The 24442-nt window shown below is 45.0% G+C and overlaps 1 protein-coding gene across 2 annotated transcripts in view; it reads right to left on the bottom strand.

Moving 5' to 3' along the window:
* The window catches only part of MGLL (monoglyceride lipase), a 1112320-nt gene that overhangs the window by 278636 nt on the left and 809242 nt on the right, over positions 1-24442 (bottom strand). The window lies entirely within an intron of this gene.

The following is a 24442-nucleotide window of genomic DNA, read 5'->3' on the forward strand; positions in this document are numbered from 1 at the left end:
TATGCATACAGCAAGTTATGCTTAATCACACTACCAACATGAAACTGAAACAAAAATTAAAAATGCTGATACTATTAAAGGTCAAAAAAGTAAATAAGTGTTACGATATTGAGGCACACCATTATTTTGTTAAGGTAAGGACTTTGACGATTAGTTCTATACCTCCCAGTATGTGCCAGCTCTGTTAGCACAGAGGGCTAAAGTCCTATTTACTATCCAGATGACCCAAGTCTGACTTGTGACTATGGAATTGGCAAGGGGCGAAGAGCAATGACAAGGCTAATTCCTACTCATCTCTCTTTAGGGGAGGAGATGTACTCTCACAGCACACTCTCCATCATATAATCTCTGCTCTAGACAGTGGATCACAGAGGTGCATGTTGACAACTAAGGCATGGTCTACTGATATCATTACAGAGATACAGGGAGTGTATCACATGGACCTATTGCACACAAACCCATTGGATGGTAATGAGCATGTACAGGGATCAAGGACTTAAAAGAACAAGGCCCCTATCTTAAAGATGGGTGATAATGTGCTATTAATCCTAAAAGTAAGGAATCAGTTGTAGGGGTCTTGTCAGATATATATATATATATATATATATATATATATATATTTAATGAACATGCTAGACTGAAAATATCAGGAAGAATACCTTTCTAAACATAAACACAAAGTGTATCATCATCATCATCGTCATCAACCTCCTTTTTCCCCTTGTCTACATGGAGTCAGAGTGTCTTGTCAACTGCTGCCATCTCTCTCTATGCACTGCCACTTTCCTGCCTTCTTTGGCACTCATGGCCTGCCTGTCACAGGTCTTCTCTCACACAGTACATCTACCTCTTCGCTGGATGCCCTCATTTCCTTTTGCCATCTTCTTGTCTGTCCCCAATCTTCTTCACCAGATTGTCTTCTGCTTTTATGCACATGTGCCCAAACCAAACCTTCTCTGCAATTGGAGCTACTTTGGCTTCTACTCTTATATCTTCATTTCTTCATCTGTCCCACAATGTGCATCTTACCACCCATCTTGGGCACTTCACCTCCATTATCTCTAGCTTCCTCAACTGATTTGCCTTTACTGCCCATGTTTCTGTACCATGCAGTGGTACTGGTCGCACCACTGTTTTGTACACCTTACTTTTCAGCTTCTTTGGCATTCTTCTGTCATATACTACACCTGACACTCTGTGCCAGCTGGCTGCAACCCTTCTGATTCTACCTTTGACCTCCTCATTCAGATTTCCCTTCTCTTCAACCAACCCTCCCAGATACCTGAAGCTGTTAACCTGTTCCACTATTTTCAGTTCTATCTCAGTTCTCAGGTTCTTCTGATTTCCCTCATTTGTTGCCATTATAACTATCTTATCTGTATTCAGTTTCATTCAAAGTGCCTTCAGTTTTGCATTCTATTCCCCTATCCTTTGTTGAAGTGCTTGCTCAGAGTCTGCCTGTAATGCTATATTGTCTGCATACAGGAACTTTGCTGCTCTGTCCCTTCTAACCTGTTTGTTAATGGAGTCCATTACCAGTATAGACAGCAGTGGGCTTACAGCTGACCCCTGATGCACACCAACTTTTACTGGGAACCCATCTGTGAGGCCGAACACTGTTTATGCTCAAGGCATTGGATCCTTATACATACCTTCCACTAATTCTACCAATGTTTCTGGGACTTCAAACCACAACAGGACTACCCAAATCAGCTTTCTTGTGACCTTGTCATATATTTCCTCCAAGTCAATGAATGCCCAGTTGGACTTTCTCCTCATCTCTAGCTTCTTCTCAACTATTATCTCACTGCAAACATTGGGTCAGTTGTGCTGCATCCTGATCTGTATCCGAACTGCTCATTTCCTATCTTACTTTCAATAACTTCTAGGTCTTCAGCCTGGTCTCTGTTGACCTTAGAACCTTCTCTGATTATTGCTTGCAGCTGATTGTGGCAGCCAGTGATTTATGCTGTGAGCTGACTGTTTCAATGGGTATGGCTTTGCAATCACTGATTCTACCCCAGTGCCCTATCTTTACTAGGAGGAAATCTACCTGAGTTGCATGTTGGCCACTCTTGTATGTGATCTTGTGAGTGTCTCTCTCTCTCTCTCTCTCTCTGATCCATGAGTTGGCTACTATCAAGCCATTTGCCAAACAGAAGTCTAGGATGGCCTCCTGTTGACCCACCCATGTGGACCCAGGGAATCCTCATACCCTGTTCTGTCTGTCCCAATATGTGCATTCAGGTCACTCATTATCAGTCCCAATTCATGTTGTCCTGCTTTATCTAGTAGGTCCTGCAACTGCTGTCTGAATGTACTCTTTTCCTCACTATCACAGTCCTGCTGTGAGGCATAGGCTGAGATTATGAATACTGCTCTATCATTTGGCTGGAGTCTGATTGCCGTGAATCGGTCACTAATTCTGATGACATCACAACTCACAAACCATTTCTAGCCTGGATCCCAAGTCTAGTGGCTTTGCTGCACTGTCCTTCCACTTTTCCTCCTGGATACATAGGATGTCCAACCTCCTCCTTACCATCATGTCATCTACTTCCAAGCTCTGTACTGTTAGTAATCCTACTATCACCAACAAATACCTATGCCCATTTGGCAACATTAGTCAACACGTATAAATCATATACAGCCATATTTTACATCGTTGAGTGTCAAGCCCTCCCAATATGTGCAGTCTTATCATGAAGATACTGTGCGCCACAGTACATGCCCAAAGCAGTTGTTCTGTATAATTCTTCCTTCTATAGGGCACGATGTAGAGTCTGTGCTGCTGCCAACAGCTCCATTATTTGGTGAGCTTTGAAATGAAACACTCTGCATGTTTTTCAGAGATGGGACGAACCCCACAGACACAAAGGGAGAACATGAAAACTCCAAACAGGCATTGGCCGGAGGTCAGGATGGAACCTTGTACATTGTGCATGACAGGCAAGACCTTAATCATTATATATAACAAAGTGTATATGTACTGAACTTGAAAAATGCCATTATAAGTATGGAATGTGTTCTATATCTTTTTTTTGTACAGTACTGTCATTTATATTCTTAAAACAGAAACTCTCCAACACGGTTTTGCTGTGTACACTTAGATGTCATAGAAGTCTACTAACTTTAATTTTATGCTCATGATAGCTTGCGGTAAGAATCCTTAATTTAAAAAAAGTGTGAAATACACTCAACCAGTTTATAGTTTGCCTGTCATAGTCTTCATCTGGAAGAGTTTGTGGCACTAGCCAAGATTCGGACTCACCATATGTCACTTATGCAGATTGTGGTGTGGGACAGATTGATTGATATGTGGCTTCAGCAAGAAGCTCTGCCATTGCTGAGTCAGGCATTCAGTTCACCAATGTTTGCAATGTATTTTAATTCCCTATTCATTTTAAGTCACGACATTGAAAACAAAAGTTATATTAAAGGTCAAGTTTGCATTATTGTTAGAATATAACCTGTAAGGCACTTAATACATAATTTGAGGTATGTGCTAATGTCACTCATCAAACATTATGGGCCAAATTCAGGAAGCCTCCGTGTAAGAGTTATAACTCTTACACGGAGGCTGCAGGGAAACTGTGTGATGTCAGCATGTCATGCATATGCATGAGGTGCATGAGGCATGCTGAATCACACTAGTAACTCTTACACGGTCCGTGTAAGAGAGTAGGGGGCGTGTCAGTAGGCTAAGCCCTGCAAGCGGACACGCCCCCGGAAGACTAGAATGGCTGAAAGTAAACAGCCACGAGAGAGGCCATGGAAATGTGCATAAACACACTACACAACACATGCCCCGATAGACCATCACTGTATAAAGTGAAGAGATGTAATAAAATTAAATTAAAACCTTTTTTTTTTTTAAACCCCGTAAATGTTTGCTACTGTGTGCTACCAGCGCGGGTGTGCTACTAGCACAATCACAGTTAGCAATCAGTGGAAAAGGATATAAGAACTAAATATGGAAAGTAAGCCAAGAAGTAATAGCTTAGCGGTAGAGTTGCCGGCCTAAGAGTAGGCAGGCAGGGTTCGAGCCCCACAACAACCTTTTTTTTTTTTTTTTTGTAAATAAGCACTAAAAAGCCCCCTGACAGTATTGTACAAATGTAAATGTATTCCCTTTTGTAAAATGGAATGAAACGGAGCATATATTCTGAAGTAACACAATAACAAAAATAGTCAGAAATGTACTGATAGCTAAGCTGCTGTGAGACGGAGTGCCCGTAGCTGAGTAGTGTTTAAAAAGCTGCAAACTGCGTGCCTGTTGCTAGGCATCGGTTTAACAGACTGAAACTGTTTGCAACTAGCTGTGCTTAGCTGAACATGTGTGTCACTAGCCAATTAAGGTTTATCCCAGCGCACACTGTTTGCGCGGTGCTCCCACAAGCTAAATGCCAGTGCGCATGCGTTAGCTCCGCGCAAACGAGCGCAGACCTGGTTTTAAATGCTTAAAAGTGCTTTTGGCATGTTTGATTGACAGGTCTCAACTCATTTCTGTCAGGAAAATCAAAAATCAGTTGCCAGATTCGAACCCAGGATACCATGCACTAGAGTCAAGGTACTAAACCACTAAGCCATGACAGCAATACCTAGCAATGCAGAAATAGCATATATATGGGATAAAATCCAGAGTGGAGCATGATAAAGCATTTTCAGTGAAGTAGATACAATTCCAAAACGGCCAATCAGAGAAATGTGCGGGAAAATCGGCATATATAAGCCCCATAGGCGGGAATACACAGCAGAAACGATTGTAGATCAGAGCTGCAGTCAGAATGAGTGGAGTAGGTGAGGGACGTTGCTTTCGAGCACAGCGTTGGGGCGTTGAGGAGTCCAGATATATGGTCTGGCTCCTTGTTCATCATCACGAGGCCCAACTCATGCAGGGCCAGGTATCATGGGGAGCATATACGGCAGAGGCATGGGACCAGTTGGCTCGTGATCTGACCAGTGCTACTGGCATTCCACGCACTGGTGAGCAGGTCCGTCACCACCATGCGGACTTGAAGCGACGCAAGCAAGACCAGTTGTCCGAATGGATCCAGGAGGCCCGGGATATGCCCAACGCCCCACTACTGAGTAAGTTACATTTTACTTATGTATGTAAGGATTTCAACTAGCTGATACCATGGAGATGTGTAGTCCAATATTACTTCTTTCGTATTACAGCTGCAGGTGTCCGCTCTATGAATCGCGAGATGCATGGCCGTAGGCTGGTGCGGATGCACCACCGTGTAGGTTAGTAACCCCACCCAGTACTTGTAAATAAATATTATACTGTAGCATGTATCAGAACACTGCAGTGTATTGATTAAAAGTAATATAATGTGCAAGCAAGATTTGAAAGTCTGCAGGTATGGCTGCAACAAGTTCATCAGTATGCAAGTGTAACTGGAAATATAATTGATAGAATTAAACAGTGCTGTAATACAGATGTCCCACCATTAATTAAATATAGTGTAACCTGCAGTAGTCTCAAGAGTACAGCTTCAGAATCTGAGGTAGTCACATGTGAGATATATCCCCTGTTGAAATGTTGAATCATGACAGAAGTGAGGCTGTTGGAAAGTGTTTGAATCACCACTAGTCTAACATGTGAACAAAGCCTAGAAGTAGCAACCTGAACTGTGAATTTGCAGGATGTGTGAGACTTACAGAAAGGGTCATGTATGAATAAATAAAGTAGTAATAACCCCGGAATTTATTAGCCCCAGTGTGTTTCTACAGAACTAAATGCATGTGGGAAGTACAACTTAATATACCAAACTGATTTCAGTGTGTCAGAATCTGGAATGTCTAGCCAAATGCTGTATATGGTGATCACAGTAAACAATTTGCAGATAGAATGAATGATTATCTGACAGACTAAACAGCCATAGTTGTCTCCTGTCCTGTCATCAAAGTGTAGCAGGATGATGTATCTGATCAAATTCAAAATAAGTAGGATAGTGATGTATTTGTAACAGGTGTAGCTTGACAGTCAAATAAAATTTATTTTGAAACATCAGCCTCAACTTAATTGTGTACCTATTATAAATGTAAATCAATGTGTAACATATGAATGTGTCATCACTTTCTATCTCCGCCCAACCCTATAATTCCATATAACAACACCCACTAAATAATGGTATGTGAACATTTCATTAATCATGGACATTTGTCCGTTTCAAAAATATATGCATGTCTGTTCGTGCATGTGCCCTGTTCATACCTGCAAATCTGATGGCCTGTTGCCATTAATCAACCCTGCATGTTGTTTGACTGTGTATTTCTGTTCAAATAATGCATGTGATATTGATATGCCCCTTGTTCAATGGTGTTAATATCTGGGTGTTTGTTTGATGGGAATACCAATGCATGCTGTTACAACTAATCTGAATGGAATACAATGCCACTAACCCAAACTAACATAACTACTCACAAACCTAGAACGCTTGGGAAGGCAGGTCCCAGCGGACCCACCTCTCCCACCTCAGCTGGTGACTGCACCTGGCACTAGTGCCCAGGCGGACCCTCCGGTGGCCCTGTGCCACCTTCGGGTGGAAGCGCTGCAGGGGATGGGGCCCGTCCCCCTCTGCAAGTGTGGCTGGAGGGGTTCGTCCACTCACCCTCCGGTGTCCGGTCTGTGGTGCGAAGGAAGATCCAAGTCACTGTTCTTGGGCCCCTCGCCAGCTCGAGGCTCGTGTGGCACAGCTAACGGCCCCGGCCGTTGCCCGCCTACACAGCCCCAGCACAGCCCCATCCTGGGCTGTGAAGGAACAGTGGCAACTGCCTATGGGTGGGGATATCAGTTCCACTGTTGCCATCTGTGGGCTCATGCATCTTGGAAATCCCAACCTCCATCCCCGTCAATTGTGTAACCCCCACGTGTGTCATACACCGCCCTGTATGCATCTTGTCTGTCTTGTCTGTTAACCTACCCAACCTACCTCCCCAGCTATACCGACTTCCTTCACCTGACATACCACTCTCACCTGAAAAAAAAAAAAAGGGCACTCTGTACCCACAAAAAAATTACGCCCCATACATAGCTGTCCATGTCGCACACATGTCTGCTTGACATTGAAACAGTTAATTACAATTGGCTCTACAACAACTATTAATGTTGTCCTGACACCTCTCTCAGGGGTGAAAGGTTTCCAATGTCTCACCAAAATACATGGAAATGCACAGCTGTTGCTGCCAAAGACATGGGCATCTATGGGCCTTACCTACATCCCTCCTGCAAATCCCACGCTTGTTTCCCTACTGTCTTACCCTCTTTGTGACCCCTTTTTCACCACTTTCCTGTCACCCCTTTTTCTTTTCTTTCAAAGAAATTAGCTGGTGTGCATTGTGTTAGCGGAGCTCACCGCCAGTGCGCGTGAGCTCCAAGCAAAGCGCAGACCTGGTTTAAAGTGCTTACAAGTGCCTTTATGGCACTTTGATTGACAGGTCCTGTACTCAGTTTGAAAGTTTGCTAAGAAAAATAAATTCCCACTGTCAGTCTCGAACCCAGGACCTTGGTAACATTAGTCTGTATGACCTACCACTAAGCCATGCCTGCTTTACAAGAACACAGTGCTAAAATAAATATAACATGTAATAGTAGGAATCAGTATAAAGGCAATATAGGAGATGTACTATCTAAAGCATGTCAGGTAGAGTTTTAATGGCCAAATTACTGGATTCCCATACTAGTTCAGTGTGAACAGAAACAGCCCTGCTACCTGTTAGCTTGTACATAATAATGTAAGGTAATGTACATATGTGAAGGTATGTATATCTACACATACATATATATAAATATATATTAATACATATGAAATATAGTCGTAGGTCTCAGTAGCCATACACACTCACTACAGGAAACAGTGAACATAATTGCAGCAACCTGAATCTGCAACACAGCCTGACCCCTGTGTGACCTACTTACCCTTCTAACTGCTTAAAGGTGGCCTCAGCACTTTGATTGACAAGTCTTGTACTCAGTTTGAAAGTTTGCAAAGTAAAAAAAATTCCCACTGTCAGTCTCAAACCCTGGACCTTGGTAACATTAGTCTGTATGACCTGCCACTAAGCCATGCCTGCTTCGCAAGAACACAGTGCTAAAATAAATATAACATGTAATAGTAGGAATCAGTATAAAGGCAATATAGGAGATGTACTATCCAAAGCATGTCAGGTAGAGTTTTAATGGCCAAATTACTGGATTCCCATACTAGTTCAGTGTGAACAGAAACAGCCCTGCTACCTGTTAGCTTGTACATAGTAACGTAAGGTAATGTACATATGTGAAGGTATGTTTATCTACACATACATATATATAAATATATATATATATATACATATGAAATATAGTTGTAGGTCTCAGTAGCCATACACACTCACTACAGGAAACAGTGAAGATATATGCAGCAACCAGAATCTGCAACACAGCCTGGCTCCTGTGAGACCTACTAAGCCCTTTAACTGCTTAAAGGTGCCTCCAGCACTTTGATTGATAGGCCCTATACTCAACTCAAAAGCAGAATATGAGCATACTAGTAGGCCCTACCACAAGACCATTGTAACACTAGTCTGTATGACCTACCACTAAGCCATGACTCTCATACAGGAATATAGTGCTAAATAAGTGGAACATGTAATAGTAGGAATGAAGATAAAGGCAATATAGTATGTCTACTACCCAAAGCATGTCATGCAGACTTTTATAGTCCCAATTACTGGGTTCCCATACTAGTGTAGTGTTAACAGAAACAGCCCTGCTAATTGTTAGCTTGTACCCAATAATGTCAGCTAATGTACATATATGAAAGTATGTATATGTACACAGATATATATATATATTTATATAGCAATACATATGACATATAGTTGTAGGTGTCAGTATGCATACACACTCACTATAGGGAACAGGCAAGATAAATGCAGCAACCTGAATCTACAACACAGCATGAAGCATGGTAGATGTACTAACCTTCACACTCACAAAACACTGTCAACAGCATACCAGCATGGTCCACCCCTACAATCTGAAAGGGCAACGCCTATCTCACATACCCTTTTATAGCAGTGTCCTGAAATCACAGTGAGACATGCAATCAGTACACACCCAGCTGCATGCAATTAGCAAATGCTGCCTTACAATTGGTGCAGAGGCCATCACATGGACCTATGCAGATACCTACAAAAGCAATGAGTACCCACACTACACTCATGCAATACATTCATTGCACAAAACCGACAGAGAGAGAGAGAGAGACAGAGAGAGAACAAAACAGAAATAAAGACAGCCAGCAGCAAAACCAGCAGCAGCAGCAGCAGCAGCAAACTTCAAGCAGCACCAGTGACACACCAACAGCTGCCACAAACACAGGTAATGCAAAGTAGCAGGTTAATCCTGTGTATACTGTGACACCTCCAAATGTATCATAGTTCACTATCTATAGGTATGTCCATGAGATAGGTTGTGTGTAGATAGTCATGAAATATAAACATATGTAATATTGTTGTACATGTGGGCCATAACTAACACTTCCATAGCTTAGAACACAAGGCCAGTTGTGCATATGATGCAGTAGTTCCCAGGGTCAGTAGAGGTTCCTCCTCATTGGTGTGGGACCACTGTGTATGTATGGCACTGTTCAGGTACATATCCTGTAGTATGGCCAGGGATTAATATCAGTCTGTCATGTGGTGCTATGTCCTCCAGGGGTGAATGTAGCACACATCCAGGGATACCATTTCGTAACAGTGATGATATGTGTTCTGCAATGATGAGGGTGACTCTCACCTGGACATGTGAGAGGATAGGGAGGTTACAGTCATCTGGGATAACTAATAACACGTGTGTAGGACAATGGGGGTACCTGCACCTAAACTGTCTGCAACAATGTTGGCAATATCTGTGCATTTGGTGAATGTGAAGCATCTTAACACTGCAGACAACAGATGCCTTCACGTCATGTGAATCTGCCCTGTGCTGCAGTAGCCTCCTACTATTGTTATACAATATGCCTGTATCTGTAGTCCACTGGACAGGATTAATAAGTGGTGTGCAGTTGTTCTGGGTTAGATAACTGTGTGCACAGTACATGCAGTATGTGGGATGTCTGTGGTAAGCATATGCAAAGGTGCTGGCGGTGTGTGTTGTGGCTTCCACTGGCCCAGTGGGCTGCATGGATAGCATCACTGTCATAACTACTGAATAACTGTGTAATAACATGCATACATAGCAAGGTAGTGTACTGTGCTTGTGGTGTTGTTCAGATATGTATATCCAGGCTGAGTAATGTGTGTCCACATCAAAGGGTTGGATGGCAGCACACATCCAGTATGTATGGATGAACACCCAGAATGTGTCAGACGTGTCACCTGTGCAGACGTATCTGGCCATTACCTGTGCATCTCCCACAACACACACACATGCAACATATGGCAGAAGTACTATAGCAGTACACACATGTTCATAGGTTCATACTAGGCTATCTGCCCGAGGGCATTTACAAGCCTAGCCCATCGTTTTGTGGCTTACGCCACCCCTTTAGTATGGGGAACCATACCCATTATTTTGCTGTGCCTCTGTCGAGCAGTGACACTGAGGTAATTCCTGGGGTATATCTGCGATCTCCCATCCATTGGTCAAGATTTCTCTTGAACAAGGCCAGCGAGGTGCTCTGCCTCACATATACCGTGATTTTGTTCCACAGCATAGGGAGTCTTTGGGTGATGAATCTATCCCTCCAGCATGTCCTATTAATAGCCGTGTCGAGGTTTAAGTCTCCGCCTTGTGGCTCTGATGGATCTAGATTTTTTTAGGTGAAGCATATTCATCAAATCTGGGTTTGACATGGCCTTGTATGTTGGGCAAAGGTCACCACTGAGCAAGCGGTAAGCGACTGAATAGAACATACATGGACATGCTGGAGGGGCAAATTCCTAACTGAGAGGCTCCCTTCACTCTGTAATGAGCTCGAACAGTTGAGAATGAACAGTTCATAGGTTCATACTAGGCTATTTGCCCTAGGGCATTGGTAAGCCTAGTAGAATGTGTTTGTCTTTTGCCACCCAATCACAAGTTATGCTGCTATGCCCTTGTCCGACTTTAGTATACTGTGCCTCTGTCTAACAGCGACATAGAAGTGATACCTGGGGTACAACTATGATCTCCATCCACTCATCCAGATTCCTATGGAAGAGAGTCAATGAGGGACTCTGCCTAACCAGTAGTGTGAGCTCATTACAGAGTGAAGGGAGCCTCTCGGTTAGGAATATGCCCCTCCAGCATGTCCATGTATGTCAGTGCTGAGGTCCAGCTCTCCTGAGCATGTGGCTGTATGGGACTCTGATTGCCTGAGGTGCATCATGTTCATTACTGCTAGGTAGGACATGGCTGTATATGGCATGCACAGATTGCCTCTGAACAGGCAGTATGCCACTGAGTCCAGCTGGATTCACTTTACCTGGGCAGCATATGACATCTGTGTGAGCCATTGCATCCCCTTGATGATGTACTGTTGTCCTGTACCAGTTGCTGTAGGTGTCTGGTTAGGTAATCCCAAAAGGTGCATTGTACGCAATTATAGGCCTGATGATGGATGAGTACAGAGGCACAATGACCTCCCCTGCCATACATGTGAATCAGTCATGATTAGCTGGGCTATATAACATGTCTGTCAATCCACGTTGGCCATGTGTTAGACAAATAACAGACCGCTACCATGTTTCTTCCCCAGGTCCCCAACTACGTCTTCTGTACTCAATGGCCTAACACCTATGTTGTACTGTGCCACCAATGTGGAGGCGTGGGAATCTGCATTGAATACTGATACTCCCCTCCCTTGTTCAAATGATGTGGCCGACAAGCATGGTAACAGCTATAACGGACTAGTACTGGTGTGCTCCTGTGAAACCTGAAACAGGTTCATGTTACTGCACAGATATCGATGTCCAGAATGCTAGGTAGGGTTTTGGGTGCGTGCATCCTTGGGTCTAGACGTCCAGTGTTGAGTAGCATCACTCTTACTTCCTCATCCTTTGTGATACAAATGGATGTGGGTTTGCCTTATGAGCCTTGCCTAATACAGGCACTATGGGTGTAGCAGGAGGCTCCGCCAAATGTCAATAGGACTGTGGTGACAGGTGCAAGCTGTCCCTAGCAAAGCATACCACCCCAAGATGGCAGGCATTGGCACACCTGTGAATGACACCAGTATGTCAGTCAATTGTTGGAAGGGATCATCGTGCCTTGATATTGTGGCATTGTTCTAGGTGAGGGTAGGATGCTACTCAAGGTCAGGGTCAAACTGTCTCGGGCTACGTGCTCAGAGAGCTCTGTAATGTCTCATGTCATGTAGTCCAGGGAGGAATGTGTCAGGCCATTCACAGCAGCATGGACATTGACTGAGTCATACCTGTACCTGCCTTGGGGTTACCTGACTGTTTGTGTTATGTGGCAGGTCATAGTGCCTGACAGGCTGCACACCATGACCCTCACCTCGTTAAGCCTGGTGAACGTGATGTGAGTGTGCCTGATGATAGAGGCACCTAGTACAGGTGTATGAGGTGTGTTGTTAACTGTTAATGGCTGTGAGTGTTCAGCACATTGGCTTTGTATGATGTGTGTTGCACATGTTCGTTTATGTGGTAGCGGTTGCCTGGATGTCTGCTTAGGAGGTCTCTGCTGCATAGGCAGAGCTGTGGTCTGAGCCTACAAGTATGATCATGTGTGATCATGTGTTAGGTCCGCTGTTGTGGTATGTCTACGTGAGACTGGAAGTGTAGTGAGTGATCCCCTTTGCCACGTGACTGGTTATGGCGGTATTGAGTAGACAGAGCCTAGCCTCCAGTCTGGTATATGGTTGCATCACTCACATGAGTTTGAATTTGTTGTTAGGACGACGGGCTTGTCTGTGTGCATGCATCTGTTCTTACATTGTCTCTGGAGTACCACACTCACCAGCTGGACTGAGGAGGAACTGACAACTGACCTCTGGACATGCTAGAATACTATTGTGAACTCTGTAATCACTAATGATTGAAAACAAGGTCCAGTGGGGAGTGAGGGTGTACTGACATTACCTACAACTGCTGACTGATATAAAAGTGTCAGTGAGCAAATGCCAGGTAACCTAAGTGCAATGTGTCACAATGAAGTAAATGCAACAATGACAAGCAGTCACTTGCTGTCATGTGTAACATGGAAGTACAGTAAGCAATGCAGATAACAGTAGTGAGTCACAGATGTGTTGCAAAGATGTGTACTATGTGGAAGTAGCATACCAGTGAAATAACAAGCTAACAGATAACAAGCATATAAACAAAGGTAGATGCAGGAGGCCTGGATGTAGTGTTTGCTACAACAAACAAGGTGTAGCAATGTCAGTAAGATACAGCTCAGATGTGCAGGCACTATAAACCTGAAACCAGATGTCCCCAGCTATGAATGGCAGAGTACAGCCTATTGTCACACATGAGTGCAGACCACAAACCTCGTTTATGTTAAATAACTGGCCTGAAGGCCAACTGCCCATACCAGAAGTAATACACTTGTACACTGGGCCCACAATCAGCAGTTCCCAACTTCAATGGATGAAAGATATGTGTCCTGCCACCACAGTGCTTGCCACCAACCTCCCTAATGTAAAACAACTGGTCTGAAGGCCAAGTACTTAGTACAAATGACATAGAATGATAGCTACACTGTAATCAGGTTTTAACCAATCAGTAATAAGTAGAACTTAACACTCCCTGTATGGAATGTGTACCATGTATTGTTGAGATACTATGCTGATAACCTGTTTGTGTACCTTTCCAGATAGACATGGCACCTAAAAGGAATCCTGCCTACTCTGCTGCAGAGGATGACGTGATCCACCAGAGCCTGGTGCGTGACTATGCCATCCTGTTCTCACGCACCACCCAGAATCAGCAGGAGAGGTCTGCACTGTGGCAAAACCTTGTTAGCAGGATAAATGATGTTGGCATGCATGATAGGACATATGAGCAGGTGAGACATCACTGCAGTGATTTGATAAGAAATGTCCGCCAGCGTGCTGCAGATATCCGCAGGCAACAGGCTGCCACAGGTGGGGTGGCCACATCCCCCTCACCAGACAGGAGGGGCTACTGCTAAGTGTTGTGGATCCAGCCCCAGAACAACAGCAACCATCATGCATCCTGATGGAGGTTGGATCCACACAGCAGCAAGACAGCGAGCGTGCAGGTAAGATGCCATATTCATTTATTGTTATTACTTTTACATTTGTTGACCCAGATAGTCTAGCTGGATATAAGTTCATTTTCAGTAGAGGCCTGTGGAGAAAAGCTCCACACATAACGTAATAAAGGCAGACAGACAAGTTGTCAATACAGACAGCCAACATAATAGAATTGTACACCAGCCTGTTAATTAAATCAACATACATGTAAGGAAGTCAAACAGTTTAGAGTCATACACAATGTACCGTTGGTTTCAAAGCAATCCTACCTAAAGCATAATGGTTATGCAATAAGGCAAAAGCCATATACATAATAGTTAGGGCTCAGAAGGGTAGAGAAGTAGAAGGAGTATGACAGATACAATGATATGGAAGAGGCAGGAGTCAAGAAGGGAAGTGAGGAAAAGAAGGAAGACAGTCAAGAGGAGGTGGAGGGATGGGAGAAGTAGGTCAGAGCATAGAAGGACATCAAGGTGAAAGAAACAGGGTAGAAGCTAGTTTCTATGCACAATGAGGAGTTAAAGGTGAAGAGAGGGTAGGGAGAGGACGTTAGCCTGGACTCCAAGAAGAACAAAGCCAGTGGTTTTGGAAGTACAGTTTGAGTTGACGTTTGAAGAGAGGTAAGGGTGAGATTAGAGTTAACTCCTGGTATGTACATATGACTGTTCTGTACGCTGTTACTTCATGCACGCATAAGGTGTGCATGTGGTATGTATCTGTCATCATGATATATATACAGACATGATGTGCAGCTGATGTGTATAAGGGAACTAGTGTACTACTGTACTGTATCATGTGCAAAACGAATGGCACACATGTGCCCACTGACATTACTCTCTTCACACTTCCAGGTCCCTCCCATGTAGCAATGAGGCAGGCCATACATGCTGGTGAGTCTTTTTAAAATTATCTGTAAAACAATTTATAAAACTAGGAAGAGTAGTGTAACTCTGTAGTAGACATGCTGGTGACTGTGTTCACAATAACTGTAATTGACAGGTAGTAAATTGAGTAGTGTAACACGGTACTGATGTGTGTGTTTACTGTGGGGTGTGCATGTGTGCAAGTGTGCCTGTGCCCAAGTGTGCATGTGTTAGTGTCCATGAGTGCATGTGTCCATTTCTGAATGTGTGCATTAGTATTGAAGTGCATCTCTTTCAAATATGTATTGAGACTGTAATCTGTGTTCCATGTTTTCCTCCCGTAGGTTCTGGTGCTGCTCTGGTGACCTGCAGCAGGGAACCTGAATCTTGTGCCCCAGGTACTGATGATGATGAAATGTCTGTAATGGTGCAGGAAGGTGTGTCTGGGTCCGCCATTGGTCAGCCAATTGACAGTACACAGCTTTCAACCCCGTCAATTCGCACAGTCATCCTGCCGTTACATCCTTTGTCACCATTGTCCCTAGGTGATGGACAGTCAGCAGTGGGCATAGATCAGGGTAATGTGGTACCTGTGGTACATGCATCCTCACAAGGCAGCCATGTGCAGAGGCCTCCAATGGTACCACGCAGACAGTCGCCCATGGGTTCTCGTGGGCGCCTCCGTGGTCGATTGCCTCTGGCCGACGTGCCCAAGGAGGTATGTCAACCTCCACTATGTTTAGAACTGTCATGCAGGCACAGGCACGTATGGAAAGGTACACCAGACAGGGTCTGAGGGAGCTGAGAGCATGTCGCATAGCCATGACAGACGGCATGCATGATGTTGCGAATGCTATCCGTAACTTCACAGATGTCGTTGACAGACGTTGTGGGGGCATACAACAGCTGCTCCACAACCAGATGTCCATGGGCCAGGGCGATGGTGTGCGTTTGCGGCGTCGGCGTGGCGTATGCCAGCAAGAGCACCAGCTGGCAGTGGCCGCGGACGACAACGGGCCCACTCGCGTGCCTCAAGTGCCAGCACCAGCCCCAGCAATGCTGGGTCTGTGCACGTGGCTCTGGACAGTCCCAACAGGGAACTGTGTCCAGTCAACACACCCCTGCTTCCGATGACAGTACCCAGTCTGGGTTAGTACCGGATACGGCCCGTAGCACCCCTGCCAGGCACAGGTACCGTGTCCGTGCCCACAGACACTGATCTGGATGACCTGACAGGTGCAGTCTGTGGCTGTCCACAAAACACTGTACATGGCAGCCATTATGTGGGACTGTGTGCTTACCCACATGCAGAAACCTGGAAACCCAACACCCAGGGCAAACACATACACACACACACTGCACCAACAACGGTCCACCCTGTACTGCTGCCCTCACAAACACACACACACACATGTCAATTGGTGTTACCAGTGGCGGCTTGGGCATACCTAACCCACACCCTGTGCATATGATGACACTGTGCCACCTCCTGCATACTACAACATCGGTGCAGGTAAAGGTAAACATGTTGCTGATGCACAGGGTGACTACATAGATGTGTATAAGTAGTAACATGTTGGTAACTGTTGACTGTTGCAGTATAAATGTGTGTATATCCCAGCAGTCCTGCTGCAGTAACTGTATGAATGTCCTCAATTGTTATCTGCACCCATACTACTTAACAAAGTGTACCAGCTGCACACCATCACATGCTAACATTGACTATGGCAATGCGCATCTTGTGCTGTTATGTAGATTCAGCTACATGTATCTGTTCTGTCACACATGCATTTATACACACCCTGCTACCCACACACATGCACACGCTCACCTGCCATTCCCATTATTTATCACCCTACATGAGTAGCTGTTGATACCTGACAGGTACACATTTCAGAAGTGCACTATGTTGTTTACTACTGGCATCCCCTCTACCTGTACTCACAGGGTTCAGGCAACCTCATCAGTTGGAAGATGTAATGTGCATCAGGTACTGTAGTACCCTGATTGCCACAGCAAACATGTTTCCCATATGGAAATGCACACACAGACACATCCCACATCCACACACTTGCCACATTCAGGCTTCAGAACACTATCTAGGTATATTCGGTACATGTGCGTGTTACAGTAGCATGTAACACTATACTGAGTACTGGCAGTTAGTTGTCTGTTGTCATGTTGTCTGTATAGAATAAAGAATTGTTTGATTAGATCCAGAACTCCAGTGTGATTAGTATATGGTTTGATTGCAACAATGAGGGATATACTCCCAGTGGTGAGCAGTTTGTACTCATGTTTGTAAAGATCAGCTCTAGTATATCTGCCCCTCTTGTGGGAAGGTTGGTTACCTGTTCCATAGCCAAAGAATGTCTGATCAATGGGAACCTTAGAGCTTGGGTATTGTGGCTTGTGTAATGTTCACAGTCTATGTTTGGGTAGCTGGCATCACCCAGTATGATGGTGTTTGCAGAGTAATCTAAACTCTCCTGTGTCAGCATGAAGGCTGTGTGGGAGACCTGAGTTTGAGAGGGTGCTGTAAGAGCTCCTCTGTGTCTCTTTCCATGTGGTCCAGGGAGGTACGTCCCAACAGGTAGCTGACTGTGACCCTCCCTTGCTCTGTCTGGAGGGCGGCACGTCTGTCAACAGCTCATGTCAAGCAAGTGCACACCCCTCATAAATGATGTGGAAACCTTCAAAGGCCCAAGGCCTGTTGAAAATATGGACCAGACTGCAGATACCTGTATAGAGGCATTCTGTGGACACATTCAGGAATGCATGGATCATGAAGCCACATATGAAAGCATGACCCAATTCTCCAAAGGCAGATGTCCTGGCCGGACACCAGCCATAAACACACTATACAATAGAAGGATGGCGCCACTACATGATACAACAACCTCCCAAAATGTGAAGGCACCACTGATGAGTATTGGATGACAACTACAGGCACCCATATGATTGTCTAAGGCCATCTTTGAGAGAGGATTCCACAAGCCACTGAGGATAATCACAAGGCTGCCTGTAGTTATGTTAGTAACCTGAGTGGTACTACCCAGATATGCTCAGAGGTAATACAATATGTCACACAAAATATAAAACACACAGACATTGCCATCATCCTAGTGGACAGGTTCAATGCTGCCTTCTCTCCCCACCACACCAAAAGGGAACATATGTCTCGCAGCACAGTGCTTCCCCTGACATCACAGATGCTCAGGTAAGAGATGCCCTTCCCAAAGCAATAAACACTGCATCAATGGGACCAGACAGTGTCCCAGGCTGTGTCCTACATGAACCACAAGAAGAGCTACACCCAGACATAACACCACTGTTCAATCCCAGCCTTAATACACGATATGTGGCCAGAGAGTGGCATACAGCAACAGTGGTCCCTCAACATGCAGGTGGTGCTGTCACGGATCCTGGACACTACTAGCCCCATATGTCTGACTAGCTTTGTCTGCAAAGCTATGGCAAGGATCATCATGAACCTCACATATCTAGATATTGTGGACCTACAGACATGTCACCATACACAGTTTGGCTTTGTCAATGGCAAATCCTGCCTATCAAACCTGTTTGCTTTGTTTGAAACAGTCACCAAGGCCACTGTCAAGGGGTAGGAGGTCCACACAGCCTACCTGGACCTTGCATAAGCCTTGGATACAATACCCCACTTGTGCATTCTAGCGAAGCTCACCAGTGTACATAATAACCCCTATGTCACTATGGGTATTGCACAGTGGCTCAAGGGCAGAACACACATGGTAGAATTGCTGGAGCCATGTCAGCCTCCAACCTGGTACAAGTGGTGTCCCACAAGGCACAGCCCTAGGAGCTGTCATGTTCATTATATATTTGTCATAGGTACAGGCCAACATGGAAGTACTGTGGCTCAGCAAGTCGCAGGTGACTGCAGACCGAACACCATAATCAACTCAACAGCTAACACACGCATCCTCCAAATGGGACTCTTGCAAACACACGACTTGTGCCACAGCCATGGCCTCAACGTGAATGACAGAAAGAGTATAGTCATCCCCTTTGTCAAACACTAAGTGACCACAATGTACCACATATGTGTTAATCCAGTAAGTGCAGACCAAGGAATTATGGACCTTGGGGTACGAGGTTGATAGCATTCTACCATTTGACAACAACATGGACAAAGTGGTTAGGTAAGCATGTTATATGGGCCACATCATCATGGGATCCACATGTAGGCCAGGGAGGACATTGTGCCCCTTTACTCATCCCTCATCATGCCCATAATTGACTATGATGAACCTGTCGGCATGCACCTTACCAGACACCTGCAGCAACTGGGGCTACCACATATGTACCTCGACAAGGGATCAAAGTGCTCAAACAGATGCCACATACTGACTGGTTAAAGTAGCAGCAGCTCTACTCAGTGACATACTGCCTCTTCATAGGCAATCTGTGCCTGACATAGAAGGCCAGGTCATACCCTCACGTAATGGCCATGCTGCATCTCAGAATATCCAGATCCCACCAGGATACACGCTGGAAATACTTGAACCTCAGGAGTGATATACATAGGACATGGTGGAGGGGCACATTCACAACTCAGAGGCTCCCTTCATTCCTGATTATTATCCCAATAGAGGTTAGGCGGACTGACTCAGTGACTATCTTCAAGAGCGATATTAATGACTGGATGTGACATTGTAGGGTTACCCTGGGTATCACTTATGTGTCACTGTGAGAAAGAGGCACAGTATACTAACCTTGGAAAAGGGCATAGCAAGACAGATTCACAATGCATGTTGAAAGGCACGCACATTCTGGCTAGGTGGATACATGCCCTGGGCAGATATCCCTGTACGAACCTATGGACCTATGTCTCTTTTTCACCATTGGCCCTATGTGCTGTCAATCACCAATGTAATCTCAATACTCCGGTAGCATGTGCAAAGGTCAGTTGTCAGTCACCTCTATGGTACAGTTGTGGAATATGTGTGTCATGTAGTAATGTCACAGCTGCCACATGTACACAGTCAACCCTATCCCCTACCCATTGATGTACATCACATGTATGAGATGGAAACACATGGCCAAACTGTAACAACAACATACAAGTCAGTCAGATGCATGGACACATGACTCAGTCATTGTCCATGCCACCACAGCTGATGTGGGATGTCACTCACTGGGATACGTGATAGGGAACATGGAAGGGATCACTGAGCAAGTGACACAGGCTGGTAGATCCCTGACCTTGGTTGGCATCAGACCCTCACCAGGGATTCCGACAAATTAATGAATGCTAATGAATAAGTGTAGCTACAACACCCTAGCTGAATGGTTCTTAGCATGCAGTCACTGCATTGCTATGGAATACTGTCTTACCACTCCCACAACAGGTGAGAACATGCAGCTCCTGTACATTAACAACATGTAGACTTTATGCCCCAGACCAGGTGTGCATCCCTCACTACTAGGCTGATAGCATCTACATCTCACACTGTATATACACATCCCACATGCAGCATCTGCACAGAAGACCACGGTCATAATGTTACCCTGTGCAAATAGTGGCAGGCATCACACATGGTAACTATTGAAAGTCACAGGTACATATGTGTATTTGGCACACACATACAGCATTTGTTCATTGCCATAACCGGTGTAATCAATGTCATGCATTATTGTGAGGGACAACCCACACACATGGGCATTCTGTGTGTACACAACACACATGGCATGTCTGTAATCAAAAGCCATACATAATTGTGATATCGTTTAGAAAGGGGTATGTGCATCCTGTAGTGTGTTTTCACAGTTGCCAAAAGGGATATATCAATTATACACACTTACCCCCCTTCACACACACTTGTCACCTGCTGGCTTCAAACCCCTACCTAACTATGTTATGACACTAGAGACGGACGCATTAGCACAGCGCACTATTTGCATTACTGGGGAATTTCCTTTCCCCTGATATACTTATAGGGTGCTGACATCATCAGAGTTTAGAAAGTGGAATGATCATCCTGTGGTGTGTTTTCCCAGTTGCCAAAAGGGATGTTTCTTTCATACACACTTACACACACACTTACCCCCTTCACACACACTTGCCACCTGCTGGATTCAAACCCCTACCTAACTATGTTATGACACTACAGACGGACGCATTAGCACGGCACATTATTTGGATTACTGAGAGAATCCTTTTCTCCAATATACTTATAGGGTGCTGACATCATCAGAGTCTAGAAAGTGGAATGATCATCCTGTGGTGTGTTTTCCCAGTTGCCAAAAGGGATGTTTCTTTCATACACACTTACCCCCCTTCACACACACTTGCCACCTGCTGGATTCAAACCCCTACCTAACTATGTTATGACATTACAGAGGGACACATTAGCACAGCTCGCTATTCGGATTACTGAGAGAATCCTTTTCTCCAATATACTTATAGGGTGCTTACATGATCAGTGTCTAGAAAGGGGGATGAGCATCCTCTGGTGTGTTTTCACATTTGCTAGGGGTAACATTTGGACCAAGTGTGTGAGCATGCCCAGTTCAGCCTTCCCGTGGCATGTTGTGTGAAAGATGTCTCATTTATCTAAGTGTGTGAGCATGCCCAGTGTGGGCTTTACATATGTTGAACTCTGCAGCCCATCACATTTGTGGATGAGTGTGACCTTCAACAAATACCTGCAGTTTATGGTTGTGTGTTCTGTGCCATGTTGTGTAGTTACTGTCCAATGCTTTTGTGTGAACAAAACAGGGAGTATACTGTGCCTGCAGGTTTTGCATGGGATACTTTGCACACAATTGTCAACATCCGTTCATACTGACCTAACACTGTAGCACTGTCTAGTGTAGTGTTTCAGTACTTTCACTGTGGTGGTCAGTATCCTGGGCTTTAGTCCTATCACTGCTTTACATTTCCATAGTGTGCACAACAGCCTGGTTAGGGTCCAGTTGTGCACATCTGCACAAAGGCAGTGCCTCTACAGACCCTGTTAATTGCTGCCCCATAAGCTTAACAAGTGTAGTCTGCAAATCTATGGAGAGGATCATAATTGAGCTCATAAACAAAGATATAGGGGACATGCAGACATTGTACCCATCCCATTTTGGCTTGGTCAGGGCAGATCATGCCTTTTGTACTGGGTTGACATCTTCAAATTGGTCACTTAGGCCATTGTTGGGGAAAGGCAGTCCATACAGCCTACCTTGGCCTTGCAAACACTTTCAACACAATACCCCACTCAGGTATTGTGGAAAACCCTAACAACTGAAATGTAAACCCATATGTCACAAGATGGGTTGCAAACTGGCTTAAGGACGGGACCCACAGGGTTAGAGTTGCTGGCACTATGTTAGACTCCAGGCTGGTCACAGGTGGTGTCACACAGGGCTCAGTCCTTGGCCCATTGTTTGTCATGTACTTCCCAGAAGTACAGGCCAACATGGGAGGACTTTGGATGACAATGTTAGCAGATGACTGCACACTGGGCACCATAGTGGACAGTGCATCACACACAGATATCCTTCAGAAGGGACTCACAGTAACTGATAGCTGGTGCCAGGGCCATGGCCTGAAGTCAGAGTGCACAGCATGTGTAGACATACCCTTCAGGAAAAGCAAGGTGACCCCAAGCTACCATATAGGTGGCAATCCTCTAAGCACAGAGGAGGTTATCATGGACCTGGGGACCCAGGTTAACAGTCGCCATTCTTCTGAGACTCACATTGCTAAAGTGGCTAGGAAGAACTTCTACATTGCCCACCTGATCAGGATGGGATTCACATCCAGATCTAGTGGGTCATTGTTCCCTGTACTCTTCACTTATCAGACCGGTGATCGAGTCGAATGCCCTATTCTGGCTGTATCTCACCCAACATCTGCAGCAATTGGAGACACCCTGACTGTCCCCCACCTAAAGGATCAAGGAACCCCAACAGCTGTCATATGCTGCCAGATTGAAGACACTCACACTCTATTCACTCACATACCGTCTGCTTAGAGGTGACATGTGCATGACATGCGAGGCCATGTCCAAACAGAGATTAATGGACATGCTCCACCTCAGACTCAGAAGATCCACCTGAACCACTAGTGCAGGTGATTTACACCTTAGCAGGGATGTATGTTGGACATGTTGGAGGGATGGAGTTATCACTCCGAGACTCCCTATGCTGTGGAATACAATCCTGGTCCATTTGAGGCAGAGCACCTTGCTGGCTGTGTTCAAGAGGTATCTTGACCTAATGCTAGTCGGAGAATGTGTTTGTCCATCAACACATTGTAAGCATAGTTTGACATGTCATATGTCTTGTTTAGTATACTGTGCCTCTGTCTACCTGTGACATAACATTGATACCCAGGGTAAACCTCCCATCTCCCATCCACTCATTAGGATTCCTGTTGAGGGACTCAACCAGTGTCTCTATGGACAACCTGTACTGGTAGTTTACTCATGTGTGGGGTGGCTTCTGTGTTTTGGATAATGCAGTACAGCCTGTCCTATATATGTCAGTGCTGGGGTTCAGGTCCCTCATGTGCATAGCTCCCTGCCATTCAGATTGTACAAGGTGCAGCATGTGCATTGATTCCAGCTTGGACATGGCTTTCTACATCAGGCACAGCTTGCATCTGGCTGGACAGCATGGCAGTGTGTGGAGCTGCACTCTGTTTAATCAGACTACACATTACATGTGTTCCAGCTCTGTCATACTCCTGGTGAGGTACTGTTGTGGACTTTACAGGTGCTGGATGTGTGTGCATGAGGTACACCCCACAGGGGCTGTTGTGGTCATTTCTAATGCTGATGAAAGATAACTGCAGAACCAGAATGACCTCCTCTTAGCTAGATGTCAGACAGCATGGACCATACAATCACAACTGAAAACAGAACCCTCTCCACAAAGGGAAAGTGTCCTGTCTGGTGGACCCCAGCCATAAACAAACTGTATGACAGATGAGGGTTACTAATGCAAGACAGAGCTACATCTCCAAAAGGGAAGACAGCTGTGATCAGCACTAGTAGAAAGCTACATTATCTCATAAAGACATGCAAGGTCAACTTGGGGACATAAATCACCAAAGACAATGAAGGTAACCACACTGCTTTCTTCAGTTATGTCAGACACCTGGTTGTGAACCCTCGGATATGCTCAGAGTTGGTACACAACAACATATATTCCAGTGACCTGACAGATATTGGCAACATTCCGGCGGACAGCTTCAGTGCGATTTACCCCTCCCTCACCCCCAAAACAAGATAGTTATCACTGCTGTATGTAACCTCACTGTCATCTTGGATGTCCATGTGAGAGCCACACTCAGCAAAGACAAGTACACAGCATCCATGGGACCTGCTGGTA

Source organism: Protopterus annectens, chromosome 7.part1, assembly GCF_019279795.1.
Source record: "Protopterus annectens isolate FY-2018-M chromosome 7.part1, PAN1.0, whole genome shotgun sequence".
NCBI lineage: Eukaryota > Metazoa > Chordata > Ceratodontiformes > Protopteridae > Protopterus > Protopterus annectens.